The 27,200-nt window shown below is 44.8% G+C and overlaps 1 protein-coding gene across 1 annotated transcript in view; it reads left to right on the plus strand.

Annotated features, from left to right (window-relative positions):
• Positions 1–27,200, plus strand: part of LOC147709358 (mitochondrial amidoxime-reducing component 1-like) — a 301,956-nt gene that overhangs the window by 50,149 nt on the left and 224,607 nt on the right. The gene's annotated exons all lie outside the window — the stretch shown is intronic.

Raw genomic sequence — 27,200 nt, forward strand, 5'->3', positions numbered from 1 at the left:
AAAGCATTAGATTTTTAGCAGCAGAGCCTCACGTGGCTCCACAGTTGAGATCCTTGGACAAACAGCCCGTTCACTTTATAGCCACTGGTCACTGTATATCAGAAGGCCTGTGCTATTACCCAATGGCCTCACCACCGATCATCTTTATTAACTTTGAAAAGACTACACCAGATTTAGAACTCTGCTGCCCGACTACTCTTACATAAAAAGCCACTAGCCCACATCTCTCCTCCCTTAACCCCTTCAGTGCTGATGACAAAGCCAGCTCGTCATGGGCGTTACCTGCGCTAGGCGCATGACGAGCTGGCTTTGACACGTAACGCAGGTTTTTAAAATTTTCAGCATGCAGCGGGAAAGCCGCTAGCGCGCATGCGGTTAAGGGCCCTACGTTTGTTACTGGTTGCCTGAAGATCCACATTCAAGCTGCTTTGCATAGCCCACAAAGCAATACATAGAACTGGGCTGCTTTTCATCAGGAATAAAGTCACCAAATACATTTAACAAAGAAACTTCTGCTCCAGATTGGCACCTTGCCTCAAAATCCCACCATACAAGAAAACAAGCATTTGTAAAGCAATAGGCCTCGCATTTCTTTTAGATTAAGAGCTGTTGCTGTTGTAATGGAAATGTTTTTTTACTTATGTGAGAGAGCGCACTGGTGAGAAAGTGATAGAAAGTGTGAGAGAAATGGTACACCGAGATAGTTATGTGTGTATATAAGTGAGAGGTAGAGTGAAGAGAAATACTGAGAGGGAGAGTGAAAGAGTTAGAGAATGGAAGAGTTAGAGAGAGAGAAAGAGAGAGAGAGAGTGTTTAGAGGTAGGTTGTTAAAGTTGGAGAGATAATTATGTGGTACAGTGAAGAGCGAGCAATACATTGTGTGATTCTGGGCAAATCACTTAATCTTCAGGTGCCTACCAAAAAATGAATGTGAACTTGTGTAATGTAACTGGTGCTCATTTAAAGCGCTCCCATACCTACAAGTCGAGTTTGTGCTACAGAAAACTGAAAATAAAAAATGTAGCCTGATTTGTGTTACTTTTGGGTGGTTACTTTTGGGTGGACAGGAGTCGGGAGTAACTAGGTTGTTACCTGCCTGCGTCACTTTGTCCCTCTAATAAAACCGTAAATGCTCTCCAGCTTCACCCGCTCATTCTTGATAGTGCCACTGATTCTTGTGGTTAAAACAACAGAGTAGCCATGATCCTGCGCTACCTAACTCCGTGTTGGCACGAGGGCACAAGAGCCCAGAGCTTCACTGCCAGCCAGTGTTCTCAGCTGGATACCACCCAGAGCATTAAAAGGGTATATCTGGAAAATATAGCAGCGACGTCATGCATCGTCTCAGACCTTCAAAAACATTCTTCAGAATAGTAGTGCATATTTTAGATAGCACTTTGTGCGCAGCCGATCGTCTTCGTAGCGCTGTAAACCGGTGCAGACTATACTCCACTGAAAGCTCCTCCCTTCCCTTCGTCTGACCTGAGAAACGGACCCAAGAAATGTATTTGTTTTCTGGAAAACCACACACTTATCTCTACGGAATGAGATCTGCATTATGTAGCAAAGAAGCCCCATTAATAAAAGCAGGACTTTGTTTCGTTGTCAGATCCGTTTGTGCAGTGGCCTCCCCAGGCATAGTACTTGTTGACCCGTAGCTGCTCTCTTAAGGGAGATATATGTCTCTGCTGGCAAGAATGCCATTTGCCGCACGCAACCTGATCACCCCGCACACATACTCCTGAGCACAGAAATTCATTCCCATGATGCATTGCAGATCATACTAATAGGAATGCTTTGGTGCTGCAAGGACAACAGAGTTAGAACAAATTGTAAAGTGAGGATTGTGAAAGAAAGTTTTTAACTGCAATTGGGAAACCGGCAGCCATTTACAACTAGCGCTCCGATGGGTGCTGGAAGGCGCTGATGAAAGCTTCACGTGGCAGTGAATTAGGAAGCACGTTTTGTCACCACATCTGCTTTATTTATTTACATAAGGATGAAGGTAAGCCTCCCTTGCGTGTTTGTTTATTTTTTGCATAAAGCGCCCACATTCAAAAATATCGCCTCTTGACACTTCCAACGGTAGCTGGCTCCCTATTACACAGGAGGGACAGTAGAATAGGGAAGAATTGCCACGTGCATTTGATTTTTAAAAAATATTAGAATGGAAACTGAAAACAATAGCCCCGGAGGAATTACTACAAGAAACGGGCACCTACCTGCCAGGCCCGGAGAGTCGGTTTCGACACAACCAGAGGGAGTGTGAGAACTTTTTGTGCACAAATTGCTCTAATATCAACAGCTCTTTGTGGGTTCTCCTAGTGACTCCTGGCCAACAGGGCTCGGATGGAAGGCCCCATACTTTTCCACTATCCTTGCCTAGGCCATCTCATCCCCAAAGAAAGACGCGTCAGCGTACTTAAACATGTTTGTTGACCCTTCTAGTGAAACATCGAGGAGCCAGTGTAACCTTTGCAGAAATTATTCAGGGCTGCTTTATCAACAAGATGTAGGTGAGCTAAACCGTTGTTGTGAACCGTACAATACTTATTTTACTGCTAGCTCTGTGGACAGGCTGTAGCACGCCTGCACCAGAGACACCGGGGCCATGGAGTCTGTCTTCCGTGTTGATACCTAGGGGCGGAGCTAGCTGCTGAATGGCTGTGTGCTTTGTGAAAGAATGCCTCCCCGTCCCAAAGGATAACAGGGAAAACGTGGAGTGTGCGCGCCTTCTTTTACTTACTTATGCTGCTTTCGAAATACATTTGAAGAAGCCACCATGGGGGCAAATTAGTAAAGGGCAAGTAGCGACCTGGGAGGGGTGGTGTGGGTGGGTTGCAGAGATGGGTGAACGTGCTGCGCGAGGCAGAGGAGCGGCAAGAGCGAGATGGGAAGTAATATTGTGCCAAACTACACTTTTCTGTTCCTTGGATGTTCATACGCAAGACTACGTCTGAGCCCCTGCTAGTTCCTGCGCCACTACTCCAGGGAAGTCAATGTTTGAAAAAAGGTGGGACATGCACCAACTATTAGCCATTTGGAGGCTACCATTTTTAAATGACACAGAAAAAAGCCAATCCAATGTGGTAGGAGGAGTCAAACACCACAAGCACAAACAACCGATCCTGCAGCACAAGCTCTGTAGGTTCGACCTAAAAGCCATAGGTGGCACATCCTTCTCTGTTCAAGCAGCCAAACTATGGAACTCACTACCCCAAAACATCACTTCAGAAGACTACATCAGAGTTGGCTCTTCCCTACATAACCACCATACTCAAAAACAATGTGCAGCATATTCCTGTGTACATACACATTTCATTTGATTATATGGATTTATCTAAATATGTGTATTTATTTGTATAAATATGTATAATTGTAAATATGTCGATATTCTTTAGGTCTGCTTAACAAATGTACATATTACTTTTGGTTATATTATACTATGCTTAACAGGTATATAGGTCACTGCATAGGTTTCATATAAGTTATTTGATTATATGCTTGTGGTTCTCCATTTATTTATCTATCACAATATGCACATTTCATCATAACTAATTATCTACAATAACTTCACTATTAAGTTATTGAAAAAAACACACACAGAAATAAATTAGCTTAAAGTACAGCAACACTTGAAAGGCTGAATTTGTCAAATTCATTTTAAATATTGCTATATTACTTTCCTTATGCATGTTATACCTCCATGCATTTACATATCTATATGTTTGAGTCTATCTAATGCACTACCCTATGTTTCACCCTATACCTCTCTCAACATATCCTCTACCTTCACTCTTTGACTCATCCCAAACCTCATTCTGCTACTGTGATCCCCAAAATAAACCTTTCTAGACTCTTCCCTACTCTACCCCTCCTTGCATCACCCAAACCTGATTTACTACTAAGATCTTGCAAACAACCCTTTCTAAATTCTTCTCTGATGTATCCCTCCTTAGACTCATCTGGCATCTTGTTTTACTACTATGATCTCCCTAATCCATTTCTAGAGACTCTTCCCTCTTCCATCTTTCCTTTACTCATCCCAAACCTCTTCCTACTACTATGATCTCCCAATAATCACTTTCTAGGCTACTCTTTTATCCCTCCATTCTCCTTTTCAATCCAACTAAATGGCTCACATGTCCACCACTCAATTTATTTCATATTTCCTCATACTAATTTACCACAAATCCTTTTTGGGCTCCGGAGTTGTGTGCTACTCGCTGAAAAGTGATTTGACCCCTCGTCAGAGGTAGTAAGCGCTATATAAATTCAATTACAATTTGAGGCAGTCCAGCCAAAGTAAATGTTTACTGTCCTCATCGTCTTCCTGGTCTTCGTGCTGCTCCCATGTCAACTCGGGTCACCCTGGCTGCTCTGATCATCACCCTCTTCATCCTCCTGGTTTACCTCATCCCCCTACTACCCCTTGAGGCCCTTGGCATCCTGAAGGCCCTGGTCCTCTTTCTGCTCTCTCTCCGGATCTTTATCCTGCTGGATTCCCGGGCCAAATTATTCCTCCTCTCTACCTGGCCCTCTGCTTTTTTACTCAGTTCTTCCCCCTCCTCTTTTCCATCATGCCACCACTTTGGTACTTTTTCCTCCAACTCCTCCTCCTCCACCCTTACCACAACCCAAACAGAATTCAGCCAGGCATGGCCTCTAACCAGACACAATATGGTATACCTTGATGGGGGGTGGGATGTCCCTCTGCAAACCCGAGCTGCACAAAGGCTCATGTGAGGTGCTGCATCTGTTTACAAGGTAACAGAAGGCAAGACCTACAACACAGGTGTGCTATTAAACACGCTTAAGAGAGGCTAATATGGAGGGATGTGACCAGCATGCAGTGAAGTCGCCTAGAGTCAGCAGGGGGTTACCTTATCGTGGCAGGGTATGGATCCAAATCCACATAAGCCAATTTGTGTTGATGGACCATCTGCTCCCAGACTATCATTTAAGAATTTTGGATTTTTTCAGCTAATTTTGCCAACAGCGGATACAATAGAGACCTGTTGCATTCCACTTTTTTATAATTTCCCGAGCATATCCATAGCAGGCCCCAACACACTTAAAGCACTAAGTTAAGTTTACAAAAATAAGAATCACTCAAGGAAAGAGCTAAAACATTTGTCTTCAGGGAGTCAATCATTAGAGGTAACGTGATGCTTCTGTCACCAGTATCTGCACTTACAACCAATCTACTATGAGAGAAAGGGTAGACCACATCTATCCAAATGTTATTAATAAATTGTATCTATACCACTTTTCTACTGTTTGTAAACACTGTAAAAAGCCAATATTATTGCTTAATTTAAGGTTCTCAGTTCACTAAACTTGAACTTGGGTGGATGAAAGAATCCATCTCCCTTTCAAGGCTTCAAACGCGTCCCTTAATATCACTGCAGATTTCCGCAGAGAGAGTTAACTCACTGAGACATCTTGCTGGGATCTTTTCAAAGAATCCCTACATCTGCCCATTTCTCATGTATGTATCAGGACATATGGGTTCTAATAAGTGTTATGAGTCACCAAATGCCAAACCGGATTCCAAAAAGTCCGACAGGTTAGTATTTTGGTAGGCAAGGATGAGCGCTCCAGAAATGTTCATGGTGGCACTCTGGAGCATATCACTTTATTGCTGCAGAACCCAAACACCCTTTGCAGCAGTGTGGGTTAGTGAAAGATCATTAGAATTTGCCTTTGGGTTTCCTACATCTTACTCTATACATTCTGTTATTTTAAAGTGGCTGAAAGTCCCCTTCCTGGATAACTCCCCTCTGCTCCATTTCCCCCCCATGTGTCAGGTTATTTTACAGGTATGCCAGAAACTCAGGGAGACGCTGCTTCTGGCCCACCTCCATGGCTTATCTTTGCCTTCTCTGTGGACAAAGGACACACTCATCGTGCCACAATAGGATGCAAATACTCCTCTGTCTGTGGTAACATGCTGCTGTTTTTAGAAGCTTCCAACCAGTCAAACTGGATTCAGAGCTGTTTTTCTTTTCAGGATAGTGTTTCACATATGCTAAAAGACATTTATAGTAAATGCTTTCAAAAGTCATAAAATGGGATACCCTCATGGGTGATAGTGTGCTCTACAAATTATACATAACATAACATAGAGGTTTTTATTATTTTTAGTTTTGTTTTACTACAAAACACATCATGACCGCAGTCACAAGCACGGAAATATGAAACAACACTTTCATACTTTAATAATTGTGTGGTAAACTCAGGAAACAGGGTGAAACTTGAGCTTGAGTTTATTAGTAGCAAGATCTACAAAGCTCATCATCTGCTGGTCACATCCACCTCCAGATCAGTTAACTCCCAGCAATGAAACATAACGTTTCACAATGGCCCAGATACAGTGACATCATAAACCCAGTGACAGCTGTAATCAAGTATCTAAGTGAGATTGCATAATATAACCTGGAGAATATAATAACATATCATAACATGGAACATAGAATATAACATACCTCCCTTTCTTCAATCTATAAAAAATCATAAAAGTGAAACATAATTAACAAAACTAGTAACTAAATAAGATTGCATAACTTTTTTTAGTTCAAAGAAAAGTTTATTAAAATAATTGAATAATGGCAACATAATATACAACATAATATACAAAGAAAAAACTATAAGAATAGCATGAATGAGCATAGAATAACATTGAGAATAACATATCTTTTCCTTCAATTTCAAACAAAATAAAAACATACAGTTTACAAGAATACAATATTAATCACGAAACCTTTGAGGAATAATAGAAACTCTAGAACTCTTCCTCCTCTGTCCAAAAGAGGAAGACCGATTTCTGTCCTGCCCATTAGAACTATGACCATTAGAGATAGAACCAGATCTAGTTTTAACTACCTTTGATACATTCCACCAACAACCACCCTCTACTTGAACGGCGTTATTACCAATTCTGATAACCTTGATAGGTTCACCAAATTTGCACTTTCCTTTCTTTGTATGCACAGGATTGATGTTTCGAACAAAATCACCAACACACAAAGGAACTATCTTAACACCCTTTTTCTTGTCGAACCATTTTTTCTCTTTCCCCTATGCGATATCAACATTGGTGTTAACAGTTTCCATAAGTGATTCAACATCAACCAAAGAGTCAAACCATTTACACATCCATCCAGGTCGAAACTGGTATTAGCCTTTGTTCCCCTTAAAACATAGAACCACAACATACTTTCAAGAGAAGCTAACACACCATGCCTACCTTTGACAACCCACTTGATACACTCACCGTCTGCGGATAATATAAGGAGCTTTTAAGGTGTTTTACACCACTGGATTTAAGAAAAGATTGGAATTCATCACTCAAAAATTGAGTCCCATTGTCTGAGACAAGAAATTGAGGAAACCCTTCCCTCAAAAACACATCCTTTAGAAATTTGATAACACTAGAAGAACTGGCATCTCTGACAACCTTAATTTCCGGCCACTTGGATGTGTAATCCATCAAAACAACGATAAACCTCATGCCCAACGGTAAAACCTCATGTGGACCCATGATATCAACACCTACTTTGACCCATGGCCCAGGTGGACACTCAATAGGTGATAAAGGTGGAATAACAATGTTAAGTGTTTTCTCTGATGAACAACACACTGGACAATTTTCTATAATTGTGTTGATCTCATTGTCCATACTGGGCCACCAAAAATCTTGACGGACCCGTTGTATGGTAAGAGAAATCCCTAAATGTCCTTCATGAGATTCCTTGATAATGATTGATCTAAGAGAATGTGGTGGAATTAACTTGTCACACCTCATCAGTAAACCATCCCCTATTGATAGCTCAGATTCTATTTTCCAGTACGGCTGAGTTCAAAGGACAAGGATTTTTCTTTCGGTCAACCATTTTTGACAAACATACAAACTTCTTGGAGAACCCTGTCTTCTGAAAAAGCTGACCTCCAATCTTCTTCTGAACCAACCGCTAAAATAGGTATATCTACAGACACTACAAAGCAATCGTCATCATCCTCATCATTCAAATTTTGAAAACTCGTCCCCTCGCTAAGATCACTACTTTGAGGAAAACGTGAAAGAAAATCAGCCCTGGTGTTCTTACCACCAGCAATATGTATAATTTCAAATTGATATTGTAGTAGCTTGCTAACCATCCTGGTAATTCTTGGTGTACAATATTTGCTAGGACCGGAAGACAATATCGAAACCAACAACTTGTGATCTGTGACTAAGTTGAAATGCCTTCCCCAAGCATATGGACGGTATTTGTCAATAGCCCACAAGCAAGCTAATAATTCTTTCTCAATTACAGAGTATTGAATTTCACAACTCCTAAGAATCCTAGATACAAAGGCAAATGTGTTTTCCTGATTCCCAGACTGTTGCCTAAGAATTGCTCCTAAACCAACTTCACTGGCATCCACTGTTCTGAAACATGGTAAATCTGGGTCAAATGGGGTAAGAGCATCACTTTTCTTAAGTGCATCTTTGACTTCCACAAAGGCATGATCACAGTCTGGAGACCATACCAACTTAGTGGAAGTCTTAAGGAGGTTACTAATGGGTCTAACCACAGATGCATAGTTAGATACAAACCTTGAATAATATTCCAACAACCCCAATAATGATTTAACACCAGTTTTGTCTTTGGGTATAGGAGCATTCATGATGGCATCTATAAGACCTTGCCCAGGCTTGATTCCTTCTTGGGATAAAAGATGACCAAGATATTCTATTTCACTGCATGAAAACTTACATTTCTCAGTTTTTAGTACAACACAATTGTTTTTTAAAAATGTCTAAAACCTTTCTGATAATGCTGTCATGTGTCTCATCATCTTTAGCATAGATAAGAACATCATCCTGAAACGCAAGGACACCTTCTACGCTTCTCAACATGTTCTGCATAACCCTCTGAAACACTGACGCCGCAGAGGCTAATCCGAAAGGCATCCTGCTGTAGCGGAATGTTCCAAGTGTAGATACAAAAGCCGTCAAAGAGCGTGAGTCAGGATGAAGTTCTATTTGATGATAGGCGCTAGCCAAATCTAACTTGGAGAAAACTTTAGCACCTTTGATACTGGTGAATAAATCTGTAATCTTTGGTAAAGGGTGGGAATCAACCCAGATCTCTTTGTTAAGAGACCTGAGGTCCACACACACACTCAGCTTGCCATCTCGTTTGCGGGCAACAACCAGAGGTGACAACCAGAGGGAGGAATCACTAGGCTCTATAATTCCCTTCTCACATAAGGAAGAATGTTCTTTATTGAGATCCTCTCTGATGCTGAAGGGGACACTTCTGAGTTTATGTTTGATAGGAGTTGCACCATCTTTGACAATTATTTTATGTTTGAACCCAGCAATTTTCCCCAATTCATTACTAAAAACAGATGGAAATTCACTAATCCATTTGGTACTTTCCTCCTCAGAAGTGACTAACAAAACCTGTTCTTTGGTGCCGGGTTTTAATTGCATGCCAAACAGGCCCTGGTGAAACCATCCTAGTATATTTAGACCTTTGACGGCTACATACATTTTCCCCCTAGCTCGATTTTGCGTCCCTCATAAGAGACCGGCGACCGATCAGGAGGGAATAATTGTCTCCCTCCCCATGTTTCATAGAAGAGTTTCTGTGTTATCATGGTGATTCTAGCACCAGAATCTACTAGTAAATTGAGTTTCTTATCACCAACAAGTATTTCAACTATAGGGTCGACACAAGATGACAGATCTCAGTAAGAGGTAAGGAGGACCCACTAGAGACGGTATGATCTTGCACCACAGAAACAATTTCTTCTTCTGAATCATTATCATCTGATTCCAAAACACAAGCTACAACCTTCTTTTGAAATTTCTTTTTTAAACAAACTGTAGCAAAATGTCCAACTTTTTTACAATAATTACACATCGAGTTCAACGCTGGACATTTTGATCCCTTACCATGAGAAGAACTACCACATCGTAAACAAACATTGCTGGGTATAAAACTGTCATTTTTTATTTTTGAAGAATAAGTGCTACCTTTCTTCTGAACTTTGTTTTTTGATTTCTTCAAGGGACCTACAAAATTGATATTTTTAACTGGTTTGTCCTCCAGCTCTTTGAGAGAAATATGTGCGGTCTCAATGCTCTTTGCTACCTTAATGGTTTCATCAAGAAAAGGGTTGTCCATAGACAGTAATTTCTGTCTAATCTGTTTATCTCTGCAGTGACCAACAAATTGATCATGAATCAGCTGTTCAGTAAAGTTCTCTAAAAGACATACAGAAGCCAACTTCCTGAGAACTGAGATATATGCATCCGCATCCTCATTCTCTGACTGCTTTCGCTTAAAACACTTATGCCTGAGGACTATTAAATTAGGTTGCTTGTCAAAACGTAATTTAAGTTTGGCCACAGTACTTTGATGTTCATCTACTAACTCACCATTGTCAGGCAAATCGGGTAGATGTTTGAAAATCGATCTCCCTTCGAATCCCAAAGAGTGCAACAAAAGAAATGTTTTCCTTTCTGGGCGATACCTCAAAGCACCAATGGCACCCAGATATGTCTCAAAGGCATCGAACCAAATGTCCCATTTCACTGAAGGCTCTCCTGGAGTGTCCAGAAATGAAGGAGGAGCATTAATGGATTGCATAGCAGACATTATGCTAAAATATAATACTTTGTGCAATAGGGATTGAATAAATTAAAAACAAGTGAATAAAAACGTGCAACTTATGATTTGAAACATACAAACATTATAAATAGATGAAAAACTATAATTTGCAAATGTTATTTGTAAGGATAGAATGTGCGAATCACAGTAATAGGCGTTGGGCCAAAACAAATTTTGAACTTTGTAAAGACAAAAAACCCCGCAAAAAAAATGGAAGTATGCAAATCACTGCTTTGTTGAAGAATCATCGTGGCCTGTAGAAACATACTTGAAAAGTTGAATAATATAGTTAATTCAGCTAATATAGTGCTCCAAGTCCTGAATAATACCAGCATGTGATGTCATAAAGTGATCTTGTAGAAGAAATGGAACGTAAATAACAAAGGCTTTGCAGGACAGAAGAGAATTGTGACTTTGTGGTTGGCAAATCATCGTGGTTGGCAAGAAAACATCTTTACTCTCCGTTTTTATAAACGGGAAACGGAGTACGTGGTTGGCAGCGCAGGATGACGCTTGTGGTTGGCAAAACGTCCTTCAATAGAGAGCATGCGCGGGTAACACCGTGTTCAGACCTCGCAGTAACTCCGACATAGATAATTGAAGCGCGAGTAAGAAATGAGGGGAGCCCACATCTGGTGCTGCCCACTCACAACACAGAGATAAAGGAAGACACCAGAGAAATGCTTATTTCTTCATATTTAAACACAATATATTGCAATGTTGGAAAAATATTACTGGTTATCCAGCGCATATTCACACAGTGTCATAAACAAAGGCAGGTTGACTAACCTTGCATAGCGGTGTACAGCAGGAGCGGTGATGATGCTAGTTCTTCCCTTCCCTATAAGCGGTGCCTCAGGGGAGCCATATATATATGTACACACAATATAATGGCCTGGCAGCCAGAAACCATCTACAGCAAGAGATGACAGGGTAGTTGATTACTCTAAATGTCTGTATTCTGTTTCCTGCAGAAAGACACAAGGAACACACATCAGTACTCCCCCCTGCCCCTAACTGCATGTACAATATCAAAGGTATATGAATATCCACTCACTTATGATGGCTGCCACAAACATTCTGGTACAAACAAGGCACAAAAGGTCAAAATAAAGCAAATAAGAAATAAGAACAGAAGGCACTGGTATCCACAGTTCTGGCAAGTAAGAGCCTCAGCTACACAGTGTTAGACTTGTCTGTCTCTGGTTGGCAGAGGTATACACTTCTGACAAATAGGGACTCACCTCCTCTAGTCAGGGCAAGGGGATCACACACTTAGATAACCCCTGCTCACCCCCTCGGTAGCTTGGCAAAGCAGACAGGCTTATCTCAGAGGCAGTGCGTTAAGCAGTTATGACCATATACAGTAATAAAGTGAATACACTACAAATGGACACGACACAGTAGTATTATAAAAATACGGATGTTTATATAAGGCTTAGCACAAGACCAAATAACGACAAAAATATACCACAATCTTAATAAATACTCTTGGAAGGAAAAAATAATAGTTCAAGCGTAGTTTCTTCTTAGCACAAAGGCTTCAGTGACAAAAGCAACTCTTCTTCTTTAGATCACAGTTCTTGGCAACAATGTAACCCACACGGGAGTCACACGACGTCGAGGCAAAATTAATCCAAAGGTTCGGCGTCGACCGCGAGGAGCGCTACGTCAAGCCAGGGGTCACACGGACCCCCCACAACACAGTACCTTGGAAAAGCGAAGCACACGATGATCAGCGGCGTCGAGATGTCCGGCGTCGCGTCTTCGACGTCGATCAGGCCTCGGAGTCGGGGTGATCTGCAGCGGCGTCGACAGATGTCAGGCAGGAGCAGCGCTCACGAGGTGAAGCCGTATACGGCGTCGGCGTCGATGTCGATGATGATGTTTGCAAGAGTGAGCAGCGCTCACGGCGTCGAGAGGGCTCGGGGTCGAGGCGTCGGCAGCGGCTTCGCTACTAGCGTCAATCAGGCCCAGCGGCCGGTGTCGAAGATGCGGGACACGGGAGCTGCACTCACGATGTCGGGCTGGATTCGGCTGCGTCCGTCGGGATTGCTGGATTTCTTCAGAGGTGCTGGACTTTCAGGCTCCAGCAACAAGTACTTTCAGCAAATGGTGAATTCCATTAGCCCTGTAACTTCAACAGGAGGCTGGTACTAAGCATGGGCGAATTTTGCGAATCTGGCGTTCGCGAATTTTGCGAATTTGCGAACTCGCAATCCGCAAAATCCGCGAATTCTCGCGAATTTTCGGTTTTTTTTTGTGTTCGCAAGGGTTTCTGCCAGTTCGCGAGGGTTTAGTACCAGTTCGCAATCCCGAACTTACTTGTCGGCTCGCAACGGTCGCAACTATGTTGTTTCTACGTCTGGTTCATCATCACAGGTTCCCAGCACCCTCTGTTTCACCACTGCCACCCTCTGTTTCACCCATGCCACCCTCTGTTACATCAATGCCACCCTCTGGTTCATCATCACTGTAGATTATGGGGGGGAAAAGCAAGCACACCTGCCCTGCTTCAACTGACATGAATTAATTTGGGGTTAGTTTATTAATGTGTCACTGTTTTAAAATTCCAGGTCTGGCACCTGCTTCCTTATCAGTAATTTGCTTTCTGTTGCAGTGCAATTTTTTTTTCCAGGACCTTTGTGGCCTACTTGTAGCTATTCTATGAGCCTGCTCTGAGGGTCAGAGCAGGGTCATACAATTGTTGCAACTAGGAACTGAACTCTGGAGGGGCCCCAGTCAGGAAGCACTACAGGGAATGGTTACTAATGATGAGTTTGAACTCTTGCACCTGCCGAGTGCTTTCAGTTTTGCAAAACTCGTTTTTCGGCAATTTCGCGGGATTCGCGGGGCGTGAACACACGTGAGATCGGATTCGGAAGCCGCAAATTCGTGCGAATATGCGATTTGTTTTTTTGCGGCGTGTTAGTTCGCAAGGTTTTGTGCGTTTTCGCGAGCCGCTTGTAGCACAAGCGCAAAGTTACCCTTGCGGTCGTTCAAGGGCGCGGCCATCTTGTTTGCATGACGTATTTCCGTTTCCGGGTGCGGAGTGTAATCTCGCAAAGTGTGCGGCTCGCCAGTACAATTTCGCGAGTGTTCGCGAGGAAAATCTCGTGCGAACTTACCCGCGCGGTCGTGAACGGGGCGGCCATCTTGTTTCTCATTGATTGCTATGGTTCTGGGCATGCTTTTTGTATCCTCTCTAAATCTCTGCCATCCTTTGCTTGTTTGAAGTTTTTTTTATCTATTTTACTTATTATCTATCCCTCTATTTTTCTAGCCCTATATTTTTGTCTTTACTGCTACTTTTGGTTAATTTTAAACTACTTTTTTAAACTCTTTTCTTTTCTTCTCTTCCCTATTCCATTTTCTTTATTCCTTTCCGCCCAGACCATGGTGAAGGGAGCCGGGAAGCATCCCGAGAAGGGGAAGGGTCCCGCACCCACTGCCCGGCTCCCGTGCGGGCGTTTGAGGGGGGAGCAGGTCGTACCCAGGGAGATCTTTAGCCCGAGGAGGTGGCCGCATTAATTTTTTTTGTTCAGCGCCGCCTCCCCAGGACCATCATGGCAGGCGACAGGATCGGTGTCGGGTACAGGATCCGGGAGCGCCGGAAGCGGTGGGAGAAGGTGTGCCGGGCCATGTACCACCACTCTCGGGTCTGGCGCACCTACAACAAGGCCACCCACGGCTGGACGGATGTCCTGGACCGTGAACGAGATCTGCTCGACCTGCTTGGCCTTGAGATCCCCGGGCTTGGTGAGTAGTAGTAGCTATTTCTTTACTACTCTGTTTTCTCCTGCTGTGTGTTATTATATTGCAAATGTTTGTTTTTTACCAAGAGCAATAATGCTGCTCCTTACATTGTAGGTAAATTATATTTCAAAATCTTCTGTGCATTTCAGGTGCACTGCTCTCCTTCTCAGTAGTGTTGCTACTATGCTTATTTGTTTTCGATTTTGTGTTAATTTCATTGGCCTGTGAAATTATGTATGAGTGTAGTTTAAAGAACTGCGTAATGCTACACACTAAGGTTCAGATTTTTAATTACCGGCGCATCCCTGCAAAGTAGCAGCGATGTGCCAGTAATTGTGCGCCACGCCACCATCACCCTTGGTGCGCCGTATTTACAATGTGGCGCACCATGGGCCCAAAACGTCACCAAAGCGTTACGCATCTGTGCCGTAAAGGCGGCGCATTGCTGGAGTTGCGTCGCAACGATGGCACAGCTCCATCAATGCTCTGGGGTGCCCTATCTCCCCAATGCTGCGTCAAGCCGTACGTCTGCTTCAAGCAGGCGCAGGGTTTGAGTCACGCATCATTGACGTTAAAGTAAGTGATTGAAATCTTGTAGATTTCCCTCAGCCACTTTTAGGATGCCTTCCTGCGCAGGAACGCCCTCCCTTGCGCCGGAACGCCCCCTGATGGAGCAGGGCTTTACAACGTGATGCTTCTTCCATATGCGTCACGTTGTTAATATACGCCGCACCATTGCGCCTCTTTTGTGCTGCCGCTGCATCACAAAAGTCACGCAATAATGGAGCAAAAGAGCGGCAAAGGGCTTCTAAATCAGCCCCTACAGACTCAAGTCCAGTCCTTCCTTTGTACACATGGCGATAAGAAGAAATAGTGGTGGTGGATTGATTGTTTGAGTATTTTAATGACTAATTAATGTAGTAGGAAACTTTAGTGTTGTCGCTGATCTGCAATCACGATGGACTCTGTCTGTCACTTCGCGTGATGCGGACTGCTGCCTGCCAATCCTAGGCAAACCTTTTTAGTACTTTGTTTAGTGAGTTACATAAGAAGTTTCCAATTCGACGGTCCGCAAATCAAGCAATACTAATAACGTAGTAGACCACATGAGATTGGTCAATAATATATCCCGTGGAATAGTTGTCTATTTGCTATTTCGCCAAAATATTTTGTTAGTTCTTTTGAAATGTTTGATTTGGTTGACAAATATCATCCATGTTTTCTGTTTTTCCTTCTTTCATGTTGTACATCAGCTCCCCCCAGGGGCAAGAGGAGGACACAGGAGGAGGGTGCTGTTCAGGATCCAGGCCAGGATCGGGCAGGCGAGGGCTCCTTTGCTGGCCCCAGTAAGTTTTAATTTTAATATAGAGTACTTATTTTTTCCTAGCGTTCCTCATTCGATTTTTTCTAAATCGTCTTTGATCTTCTTGTAGACTGGATCTAAATTCTTATCCTGCCTCGACTATGACTCTGTGTGGTATTACTAGATTATTCTTATTAGTCTGTCTGTGTAGCTAACTAAGATTGCACATTTGGCAATTCCATTGGACTCCCATTCTAGTCAGCAATAGCTCTATGCACTGAGTGCAGTCCTCTGGGATTGCCCATAATGTCTTTTCAAGTCTTCTAAATGTTTATGCTTTGACAATTGCCAACAATAAAAAGGTGAATGACCACCAAGAAAGAATAAGATACTACTTTACTTTTGGTTTGGATAGGAGGACAATCCATTCTACTACTGTTGCAGGGACAAATCTGCACAAACAGAACTATGGACACTAAATAATGCATTGCTTAGCTTATCAATTATAATAGGTGCTGTTAGACTTTCCACATACCTCAGTGATAACAGACTTTGTAGTTGAACCCCCAATCTCCTTACTGACTAGATAGTGTGGCAGAGCCATTTAGCTCCCAAAGTCACCGATGATTGATCCCCAATGATGTCAGAGGCACGGACTCATGCTTGCAAAAATTCCAAAACCTTTAGCTCATCCACTCTAGTCTGGAGGACCAAAAACCACAGAGTCTATTTAAGTTTAAAAGCTTTATTAAAAGTAAACACATTTATTAAAATCAAGTTTGTCATAAAAGTAAACGTTTAACTGAAAATGGAAAAGTGCTTAGTGCTGACGATTAATTGGACACATTTCTTGTGGTCGAGCCGAGCTCTCACCTGGTTTGAACTTGATCCTGCTCGTGTTCTTAGAAGTCAAGCTTCTGTCTGTTAGGAGAAAAAGTGGTGCGTCTTAAAAATAAAAAGCAAGCATTCATCAGTTGTGCCAAAAAGTGCAGCAAGACAACAGCCTTCCCTGGAAAAAGGGACATTTTTACTTTAGAGTAGACAGTCACAAATTATTAAATTGTATTCTGTTTTTTTCACATTTCTTTCTTCCTCCTAGACCAAATATTATATAGTAGTGAGTGGTGTATTCTAACATTATTAAATGTACTTTGTAGGTGGAACATCTGGAGGCGGGGCCAGCGCGGAGGTGGTGGTGGCATTGGACGAGGGCAACTCTGGGGAGGAGGCGGTGGAAGTGCTGGACAATTCTGTGAGGGATAGCAAGGTGGTGGCGGGCAGAGGTAAGCTATATATTCCTTACTTATTGAGATTGAAGACTGCAGAGTGTGCTTTCTGCACGGGTGTATTATAAATCAACCAGGTAGTAGCCTCCTCTAAATGTACTTCGACTTAGCTGTGAAGTTTTTGGCGAGAAGAATCCCAATCAGATCTGAGATGAACTTGATGGATGGGATGAACGAAAAGCGAAAGAAGGGTGTAAGTAAGTGTGGAAGGACGAGAAATGTAATGATGACTGGCAAAGAAGAATGATATGTGTTTGCTTGGTCCCCGAGGTGGCTGGGAAGGAAAGAATATGGTATGGTGCATGGCTGGGTGAATGATGAAGCAAGGATGGGTGGAAGGAGAACAGCCTGGGTGGGTGAAACAGAAACTGTATGTGTGCATATACTTTGAATGGATGGATGCCTGGATCATGGTACTATCTGACTCTTAGATAGCATATGTGTATCTAGAGAGAGTAGACGGTCACTGGATGAACTAAGTGTTACTTTGAAGAGCATGTAACACCGCACCCGCACGTCCGTTACAGTGTAGGAAAGGCAAGGAAAAGAAGTTGTAATTTTGTCCAAATACTACCATGAATAGTAGCAGTAGTTTGTATTGCAACTGCAAGCACAGCATATATCCGGTTATTACGGTGGACACTCCCTACCTCTCTTAATAACTTTAGTTTAGTAGTAGTACGTCATTCATGTGTGGGTGTATCACTGGTCACTCAATAATAAGCAAAGCACCTAAAGTCATCCCATATGTCATCAAATACATCCCATGTGAAGTGATAGATAATCAGATTATTTAGCTTCTTCATTTTCCTTTTCTAATACTCATTTGCACTATAGGGTGAAAGCTAAATTAATTAAGCAGTAGCCCTTTTAACAGAGTATTCTCAGTGCCACCCGTAATAGAAAAGAAAGAGCTTCACCACCTGCATGTACTGGACCAGTACAGTAACGCAAGTCTGTCTCACTCATCATGGTGTGCGTCTGTTTTTCTCGGGTGCAAGTTCACTGCGCTGGCATTATGCCGGCTTGCATAAGATAACGTACCAATTTTCCTAAACAAGAGAGAAGAAGAAGAATAAGACTGGTGTACTGTCATAGTCGACTGTAATGGAACTCCATAGTGCTCATAGAATTTGTTCCTTAAACTCCCACTAATGTTAGAGCAAGGATGAAGAAGTCGGAGGTTACATAGATACTGTCCTCAATAGTTATGTACTGTGCTTTCAATTTGCTACTTGTACTGTGACACAACTTTCTGCTCAATCATTTTGTGTTAATCTTAAGGAGCATTGGTTACAGACTATGTCTTTCTTTCTTTATATAGTTGCTCCTTCCAAATCCAACAGACCATCAAGGAGGAGGGAGCTGGCTCGAATGGCCCGGCAACGGAGGCTGGATGCCACTGTCGCTGAATATCGGCGGCTGGTGGCCATGGAGGAGGAGGAGACGCAGTCTGGTACTACAACAACATCCACTGGGACAGCTGCATCCTCCTCCGTGCCCCCACGGGCTGCCAGCCAGCGCAGTGCTCCAGCGGTACGGAGCCGGGCTACCAAAGCCAAACGCCACCGCCGAGCAGCAAAGACAGCAGCTGCCCCCCACAGGATTTGCAAGGCACGCCGGCGCCGCTTATGCCTCAGAGTGTCCTACCTGGAGCAGGAGGTCCTAAGCTATAAGAACTTGGTGGAGGGCCTCCGCTTCGACCATGCCACTCTCCGCAAGGAGCATGATGCCCTGGCCGCTAAAGTCAACAGCACCCTGCCGTAGTGTCCCTTGCCCCTTTCTTAGAGACTTTTGGGGGGTGGGAATTGGGAGTTGGGTTTTTTGGGGACTTTTGAAGGACAATCATTGGGGTTAGGGAGGGTCTTGCGGGAGATTATTTTGTTAGGGCTATAAAAATATACCTTTTGAAACTTTATCTGACCATACCTGTTTTTCACTGCTTTTGAGTCTGGTGGGTGGGGGTTTAACAGTAAGTTTGTTTTCCTGAATAGTCCTAGGACTTTAGTAGTACTACCATCAATCTCTCGTCTCTCCTAATACTCCATTATACTACCTCCAACCAAACGCTTATCTTACCTGTAATTTGTGTTTGAAAGTAGGGCTAGGCCCAGGGCTGGCTCCACGGGAAATGGTGATTAAGGTTGGCAATCCAGGGCGGATGAAATTTCCTCCTCATTGCGGTGGTACTAGTGGTGTGACACAGTGGCAGTTGCATGGCTATGGAAAAAAAGAAAATGAAACCTGGTTTGTCCTTACTGTAGCATTACAACGGTACGATAGAGAATATAGCAGGTGACAGTACACTAGACTAGAACAGTGCCACAATGTAGCCTAACAAATGGTAAAGTATTGATAGTATAACTTGTACTTGTGTAGGATTTCTTTGACATTGGCTACTACTACAAGAAATAGTACTGAAGCTGAGTAAGTCTAGAATATATCCTCTGATTCCATCACAAGCCTGTTGCTATGACCTTATCCTCCCCAGCAAGTGTGTGGAATTATTGATGTCATTTAGTCACACATCAAGCAAAACCACACAGCCCGGGGGAAGAGGGTTAGGGTTTGTAAAATGGATGGGAATGGGGGTTTCATTTTGGGTAGGTTTTGTTGAGAGAAAAAAATAAAGCACAGCATGGACAAACAATAATTGAACATAAAGAAATGTTTGGGTACATAGCTAACCATAAATCTTTTATGTGACATAAAGGAAGTGCATGCACTACTGAATGCATTGTTACTAAAAAGTAAGTAGTACTTTCAACAACCGTGAATGACAGAATGTGACAGTACAGGGCTACATTAAATTAGGTTTAAAAAATAGCCGAAGTAAAACCTATAGAATGGCTGTAGGGATCAATTTAGAAGCAGAGAGAGATCCAAGAAATGCAGTCACACTCCTAGAAGAAAAGAAGGGATACTGTATCTGTCTGTATGTTGTTGTAGTTGTCCTCCTGTTGAATTTGGTAAGTAAGTTGCATGCAGCAAACAATTCCTCTTATTAGCGGCACTCCTCCATTCCAGCTGACGCTTCGTCCATCAATGTTGGTGACCAGAAGACACCCTGTCCACTGCCTGCCTGGCGGATGCTGAGTTGCGGCTCGCTAATGTGAAGCCTGACTCATCCTTTTTTCCCCATTGCACAGACTGAAACCCGGCCTTTAATTATTGAACGAAAAACAGCACTGATAAATAAATATAAGGTATGTACGCTGTGTAGTGCAAAAAGTCACACTTTGATTTTCCTAATAGACAGTACAATATTTTTGAAAGTGCATACTCTGTCTGAGTCACCTTTTGAAGGATAAATAAGTATGGGCAAATTAATTTAGCGGATCTTTCCCCTCAAGCTAGGTGTAAACCGTGTTTTAGAACAAAATTAGACCTTCCCAGCAGTGCTCCCACCCAGACCCTTACTAAAGCCAGTCGCAAAAATGTAGAAGACCCCCAATCAGATATCAAAAAGCGAGGCCTAGCAGAAAACTGGTGACAAAACGTACTTCGAAAGTAAAAGTAGGCCCAAATACCCCCTTACCCACCGTGGATTGTATTCAAACAACTTGCAAGCAAGCAAAAGTATCCATAGCCAGCATCGCTCCAAGACTCGAAACCCCCCCACCCAAACACATGCAATAGAAATACTGCTAACCCTAACGAGCCCTAAGTTAAGAATAGTGGCAGAGGCTTTCTTTAACTATGCCAAATCCCCCCTTTCCCACCATGGATTTTCTTCAAATGACTTGCAACCAAAATTACACATTCTCACGAGTGCTCTAAGACCCCAGAACTCAGTTGCAAAAATCTAGAACACCCCGAAACACATGCAATCCTGCTGCTAGGGCTAACCCTAACAAACCCTAAGTTACAAAAAGTGCCAAAAGGCTTTTCCTTATGGATTTTGTCCCAACCACTTCTATCTGGTATTAGACCTTCCCAGGAATGCCCCAAGACCCGCCAAAAAGCACAACACCCCCAAACAGCCCAAAAGGAAAATCTCATACTTACAATATTTCTCGGCCTTCGGTCCAAACGCGCTGTGCAGCTAGGCCATAACTCCAGTTTTCCACCACAGATTTCCTTAAAAGCAAATGCAATCAAGATTAGACTGTCCCAGCAGTGCTCCCAGACCCCAAAACTCACCCACAAACACCCGGAACCCCCCCAAAGAGCACCTCAAAGGCAAGCAAGTCAGCAAAAACACAAAAAAAATTCCGCCTACGATTTGGTCCAAGCCACTTTTATCCGGTATTAGAGCTTCCCAGCAATGGCCCCAGAGCCGTCAACCCAGGAGAAAACGAGTAGAAGACCCCCAAACAGCCAAAAAGCAAAAGTACAAAAATGGGGACTAACCGCCATATTCATGAAAATCGGCATTTGCGATTCTGTAATAGCGAAAAAAAGCGAATCGCTATTCAGAAATCGCAAATCCGAATTCATGAAGAATTGCGAGAAAAAAAAGCGATTCGCACGCGATCGCAAATTCCGTTAGCGACGACCGATAATCGCAGAATAATCGCTATTTTCGGCTACCCGCGCCTGGACTGCGAGCTCGCAAATAGCGATATCGCTATTTGCGATATCGCTATTTGCGAGATCGCAAACTCGCGAGATCGGGAAAACGGGAAGTCGCATTTCGAGCCCAGTGATGACATCACAACCAGGAAGCTGCCGGTTCCCACCACCATTCACCACAGTGAGGCTGACAGAGAGGGAGCAATTTGGAGAGCTGCAGCTATTCCGGAGAAAACCACAGAACCACAACCCTGGTACAATGGCTGAGGAACCTGCACCTGGCACCAGCAGCTCGTCTGGGCGCAAAAGAAAATTTAAATTTTCGGAGCAGGAGCTTGAGCACCTGATAGAGGGGGTGGTGGCAAACCATGACAGACTGTTTGGCACAGATTCTAGGAGGGTCCCTGAACAGGAGAAGCGCAGGATATGGCAGGGGATAGCCGCGACTGTGAACTCCGTGGGAGTGGCGGACAGGTCCCTCGAGGAATTAAAGAAGCGCTGGTACGACCTCCGAGGCCGTGCCAAGGAGAAGGTGGCGGCGCGCCTTGGGGAGTCCTCGGGCACTGGAGGAGGAGGACCAACTGTACCACCCAATACTGCCATGGAGGACCAGGTGGAGAACACCCTGGAGAAGGAGGCCTGTGTCGGATTTACAAGACTGGACTCATCCCGCACCACCCAAGACACCCAAGGTAAGTGGCATGCGACTGCGACCCTGCCCCCTATGGATGTCCATGACCAAATAGGCTCCCCCAATGTCCCATAGGCATGCCATAGTTGCACATCAAGGAATGTCCTGTAGCATTGTGGGAGATGTAGTCTGGCCACAATGTTGTAGTACCACAATGCAGCCAGACAGGTCCCAAAGCACACAAAGCCACTGCCATTCAGGGAATGTCACCCAGCATGCATGTAGCAACTGCACGTCTGCCAGATACATGCAACTAATGCTCCACCACTTACCCCCACAGGTGGCGATAGCAGCGACAGCGAAAGGCTGCAAATCGATGAGGGGGTCCAGGAGGAGGAGGTGCCACCACCAACCCAGGCACCAGCCCCTGCCGCTGCATCAACACCAGCAGCAAGAACCACCTGCAGTGTCCCCCCTGCGACTGGTGCAGCACCCACAGCCGCTGGCAGCCCAGCCACCATTGTGCCTACTGCTACCGCTGCTCCTCCTAGAGCCGCAGCCAGGGCAGTCACCACTGTGCCCCTTGCATCTTCTACACCAGCCACACCAGCAGTCACACCCCCTGCATCTGGCGCACCTGCAACACCTGCGGTCATACCCCCAGCAGCTGTCGCCTCTACATCCGGGGCTGCGCCAGTTTCCACACAGCGGCCAGCCACACACTCAGGCCAGCAGGGCAGGCGTGGCAGGTCACGCCAGCACTCCACTCCAGCTAGCAGGCGGGCCAATGATGAGGGACTGGCGCGGCTCAGCGTCGAGAGACGCATGCTTCGGATTCACCGGCGCCAGGCACAGCAGCAAGGAGCTATACAGCTGCAGCTGCACATGATAGGGCGCAATGTGGCCACTGTTGCAGGCCACATGGACGGCATGAGGGCAGCCATGGCAGGTGTGGGTGAGGGAATGGCCCGCATGGCTGCAGCCGTGGAGGCCAACACCGCTGCCATGTTGAGACAGCGCAGTGGAGTACGCCGGCGCCACCGCCAACTTATGACCCGGCTGGCCACTTACAGCAGGGCAAGTTATGTAGCAGCAAATGCTACTTCTCTGTTGGCGCGGCGCTCCCTGACCCAGCAGCACCAAATAATACAGTGCAGCGAGGACATGACTAGGGTGCTGGAGCACCTCACCACGGCCGTCATTGCACTTCACCCTCCAGCTATTCCATCTGTTGTGGGGGGTGATGATGCGAGTGAGGGGGCGTCCAGCGTCAGCTCTCACTCTGCCTCACAGGTCCCACCACACACCCGCAGCACCAGGCCCACGCCATTGCCTGAAGCCCCGGAGGAGGATGCCCCTCAGAGGCGCTATGGCGCAACGCGCACTAGGCGCTCCTGAGAACTTCGGAATATCAATGCACAGGCTGAGGTTAAGCCTGCCATGTAGTGATGCACAGCAGTATGGCGTAATACTGTTTGTTGTAGTTATTTGGACTGGAACCTTATTGTTATTTTTGTGAATTGAACAAATACATTTATTTTGCTACACACATTAGCGTTGTGTCATCATTACATTTTGCATGCATTGTTGATTTGTGGGGTGATGGAAGTGGTTGTACTAGAAACTGTTCACTGTGATGTGGTTGCGACGCCTGTGCCCTTCTGCTGGGTTCTCCCCATGTGCATGGCGCACATGTGCAGGTGGCCGGTTGTCCCCCTCAGATTCACTGCCAGAGATGTCAACAGGTATCCGGCGCTTGGTTGCAATGTTATGTAGTATTGCGCAGACAGCCACAATGCTGCAGCACTTTTCAGGACTGTAATACATGGCCCCACCTGTCTTGTGCAGTATGCGGAACCTGCTCTTGAGCAGGCCAAATGTCCTTTCTATGCAATTCCTTGTCCGTATGTGTGCAATATTGTAGCGCCGTTGCTGGGGTGTAGCAGGGTTGAGGTATGGGGTCAGGAGGTATTCACGGAGGGCGTAGCCACTGTCACCTGAATGAGAGGAGCAGATGGTGATTGCCTGTGCTGCGCTGTTACATCTTAGCAATGTGACATTTCCAACAAAGTGTACTTACCAAGTAGGTGTCCTTCCCCAAACTCTCCCCTGACCAGTCGTGTGTGGAGGCCGCTGTGCCGGAAAATGAAGGAGTCATGGGTACTCCCTGGGTACTGTGTGCCAATGTCAGTGATGTATGTCTTAGCATTGCAGACTGAAGGACTGGGTTCTTTAAGACCCAGCGGTGCCAGGGCACAACACCTGAAACCTTCGTGGGTAACCTGCTCCGGCGTACGAATCACAGAGACACGGGACACTTCCTTGGACGTCAAAGATTCAAGGTTTATTTGCTGCAGGGAACACAGAGATCACGACAAGTACACAGCGTGCAACTTGGGGAGACTGCTTCAAATTGGTTCTGTGGATCGCTCCTTTTATACAGTTTTTACCCATAGGATTACATTGGACACAAAAGTTTACAACCCGGTTCCCACCATAATCCCCCAGAGGGGTCGCTTTGGTCACTTTGAAACACATCAGGTCCGGAACATAAGTGCGGAAACATTTGGCGGTTCCCAACTGTAAAAACCATCTTCCCACCATTAGCAAATTCCAATCAGCAGTAAAACAGATCGAAATAGGAACAAAGACAGGTGCAGAGGAAGACGGAGACAGTGGGGAGATCGGAGAGGGTGTAAAAGGGGAGGTATCGGGAAACACGAGATACAGGCATCAAAGGGACGTGCCTAATGAGATGCACGGCTGAGACAATAAGTCCGTGCGGCAAGATGAGCCTCGAGCGGCGCCAGCTGCCTTACAGTAGCAACCCCCTCGTCATAAAGACACTCACAAAGAACATGTGTCTTCCGCAGATATCTTGGTAGTCCCAGGGTCACGAAGCGGACAACGTCCGTTCGCTGGCTACTTGAGGGCAAGAGACAAAATGGATGCCGTATCTAAGATGGAACCCGTGGGTACAGATGAAAAACCCACATTATAAACGAACGGAATAAGTTAGCACAGCGAAACTGCGCACACTTATTAAACTCGTCATTTGCGGTTCATAGATACCAGACTCGACTATATTCGTGCGAGTCGAAAACACCACTTACAATCGTCACAGAACCTCAGACGCTCCTTTTGCCCTCATGTAGGCAAGCACTAGTCGGAATCATATTCGATATTCATCAGACCATCGAGATGTTGCTGTAGCATAGCTCTGTCCAACCGAGTCCCCTTGGTAGCAGATGGTTGTCTCATACACGTTGTAGCACAGAGGCCACATAAGGCAGGACCACACTGCACACAAAGGCAACACGTGAACAGGAACACTACAACGACTCCGATGATCATCAGAATCTTCCAACCCCAAGTCGACATCAGGCCCCAAAACCATCCAAGTAGCGTCCAATCCCCTACATCCACGTGTATGGATTCGGAGATCTTATGCAACCTCGAGATGGCTTGATAGACAGTAGGAGCATTATCTGGAATGAAAATGCAGCAGCTCGAATGGATCACCTTACATACCCCACCTCGATCTGCTAAGATGACATCTAAAACCATACGGTTTTGTAACGTCATAAGTCTCTCCGCCTGAAGTTCTGTGGTGATATTACCAAGGGCACTGGCAGTAATATTAGCTGTCGATTCTACCACTCGAGTCAACTGTCTCAGGTTCCTACTATTGACCATAGGTCCCCAAAACGGGAGGAAACCCTTGAAAAAGTCTCCTGCCTCTTGACCGGCAGTATCCTCTTCACTAATTACGCCTCGCACAACTCTAGTCTTATGATAATCGGCATCTACAGTGAACGTCGGAGGCAACAGATTTGCAATAAAACATGAGCCCATGAAGTCAGCGGGCAACCATGTGTATGCACGATCATAACAGATAAAGTATGTACCCTTGGCAGCCAGAAACACAGGGGACGAGGACATCGGCAGAATGTAATTTTCAGTGCAGGCACTTGCTCCAAGTCGGGCTTGCGATCTTCGGCCACGACCCATAAGACAAAAATTACCAGTGTGGGGTACGACCCATATTGGAGGCGAGCTTTTAAGCTGCTTTTCACTAGTGAACACACTATATTCACCTCTACTTAGGACTCTATAGGCCTGTACCTCCTCTTCGGGAATGAGCGAAGGATCATAGATCTCACTATCTAAATCCTCTATCGCTATCGACAAAGGTTTTTGATACGAGGTAGGACCAGAGTAGGGGGAACGTGGTTCTCGAATGGGGTGGAAACCCAGTGCGCTCCGAAACATTGTTTGAAATGCTCGAGCTGACCCTTGGGAACTATACGGTAACACCAGATATGGAATTCCCTTATCCGTAGTATGTGGCATCAACCCACACACCCAACAATTAGTAGTGTTAACCACTAACTGATGCTGATGGAGGAGCTGAATAAAGGAATTGTTGCGGAATTCTACACGTCTAGCCTGTTCGTGTTCCGGTAACATGTGAAAGGTGGAGTTCTGGACTTTTTGGTTCCGTCCAGAGGTGTCAGGGAACAACACCCAAAGACCCCGGAGTTCCACCTGCCTTGGTGCGCAAATGAACAGAAACACGGGCTTCTCGATGGTGGCGTCAAAGACCAAAGGTTTATTACTGCAGGGACACAGAAATCACAGAATCTACACACGGGCAGAATCTAGGAGACTGTTCGATTTGTACATTGAGGGTTGCTCCTTATATACCAAAGATTGTGCTTCAGGCAAATATTTCACATGTCAGTACATTCCCCAAACCTTTGTGTCCTAAACAATAAATATTTGGCGTTACACAGGAACTGTCGATAATATCTGATGCCAAACATCACGAAGAGGGGTTCCCACTAGTCCATCACAATCCCTTGTCAATATTGCATTCAAGAGCCGGACCGCCTCATCGTAAAGTTCGTTACCTCCCCCTAATAAAGGCCCAGAAGAAAAGGAGCAGAGCCAGGTGCAGAAGATAGGAAAGCGGGATAAGAGATGTTTGTGGGTTGTAAATGGGCAAGGCTACCGGCTTCGGCCGCCTAATCATGATCGGG

The sequence above is a fragment of the Lissotriton vulgaris genome, chromosome 6 (assembly GCF_964263255.1).
Source record: "Lissotriton vulgaris chromosome 6, aLisVul1.2, whole genome shotgun sequence".
Taxonomy (NCBI): Eukaryota; Metazoa; Chordata; class Amphibia; order Caudata; family Salamandridae; genus Lissotriton; species Lissotriton vulgaris.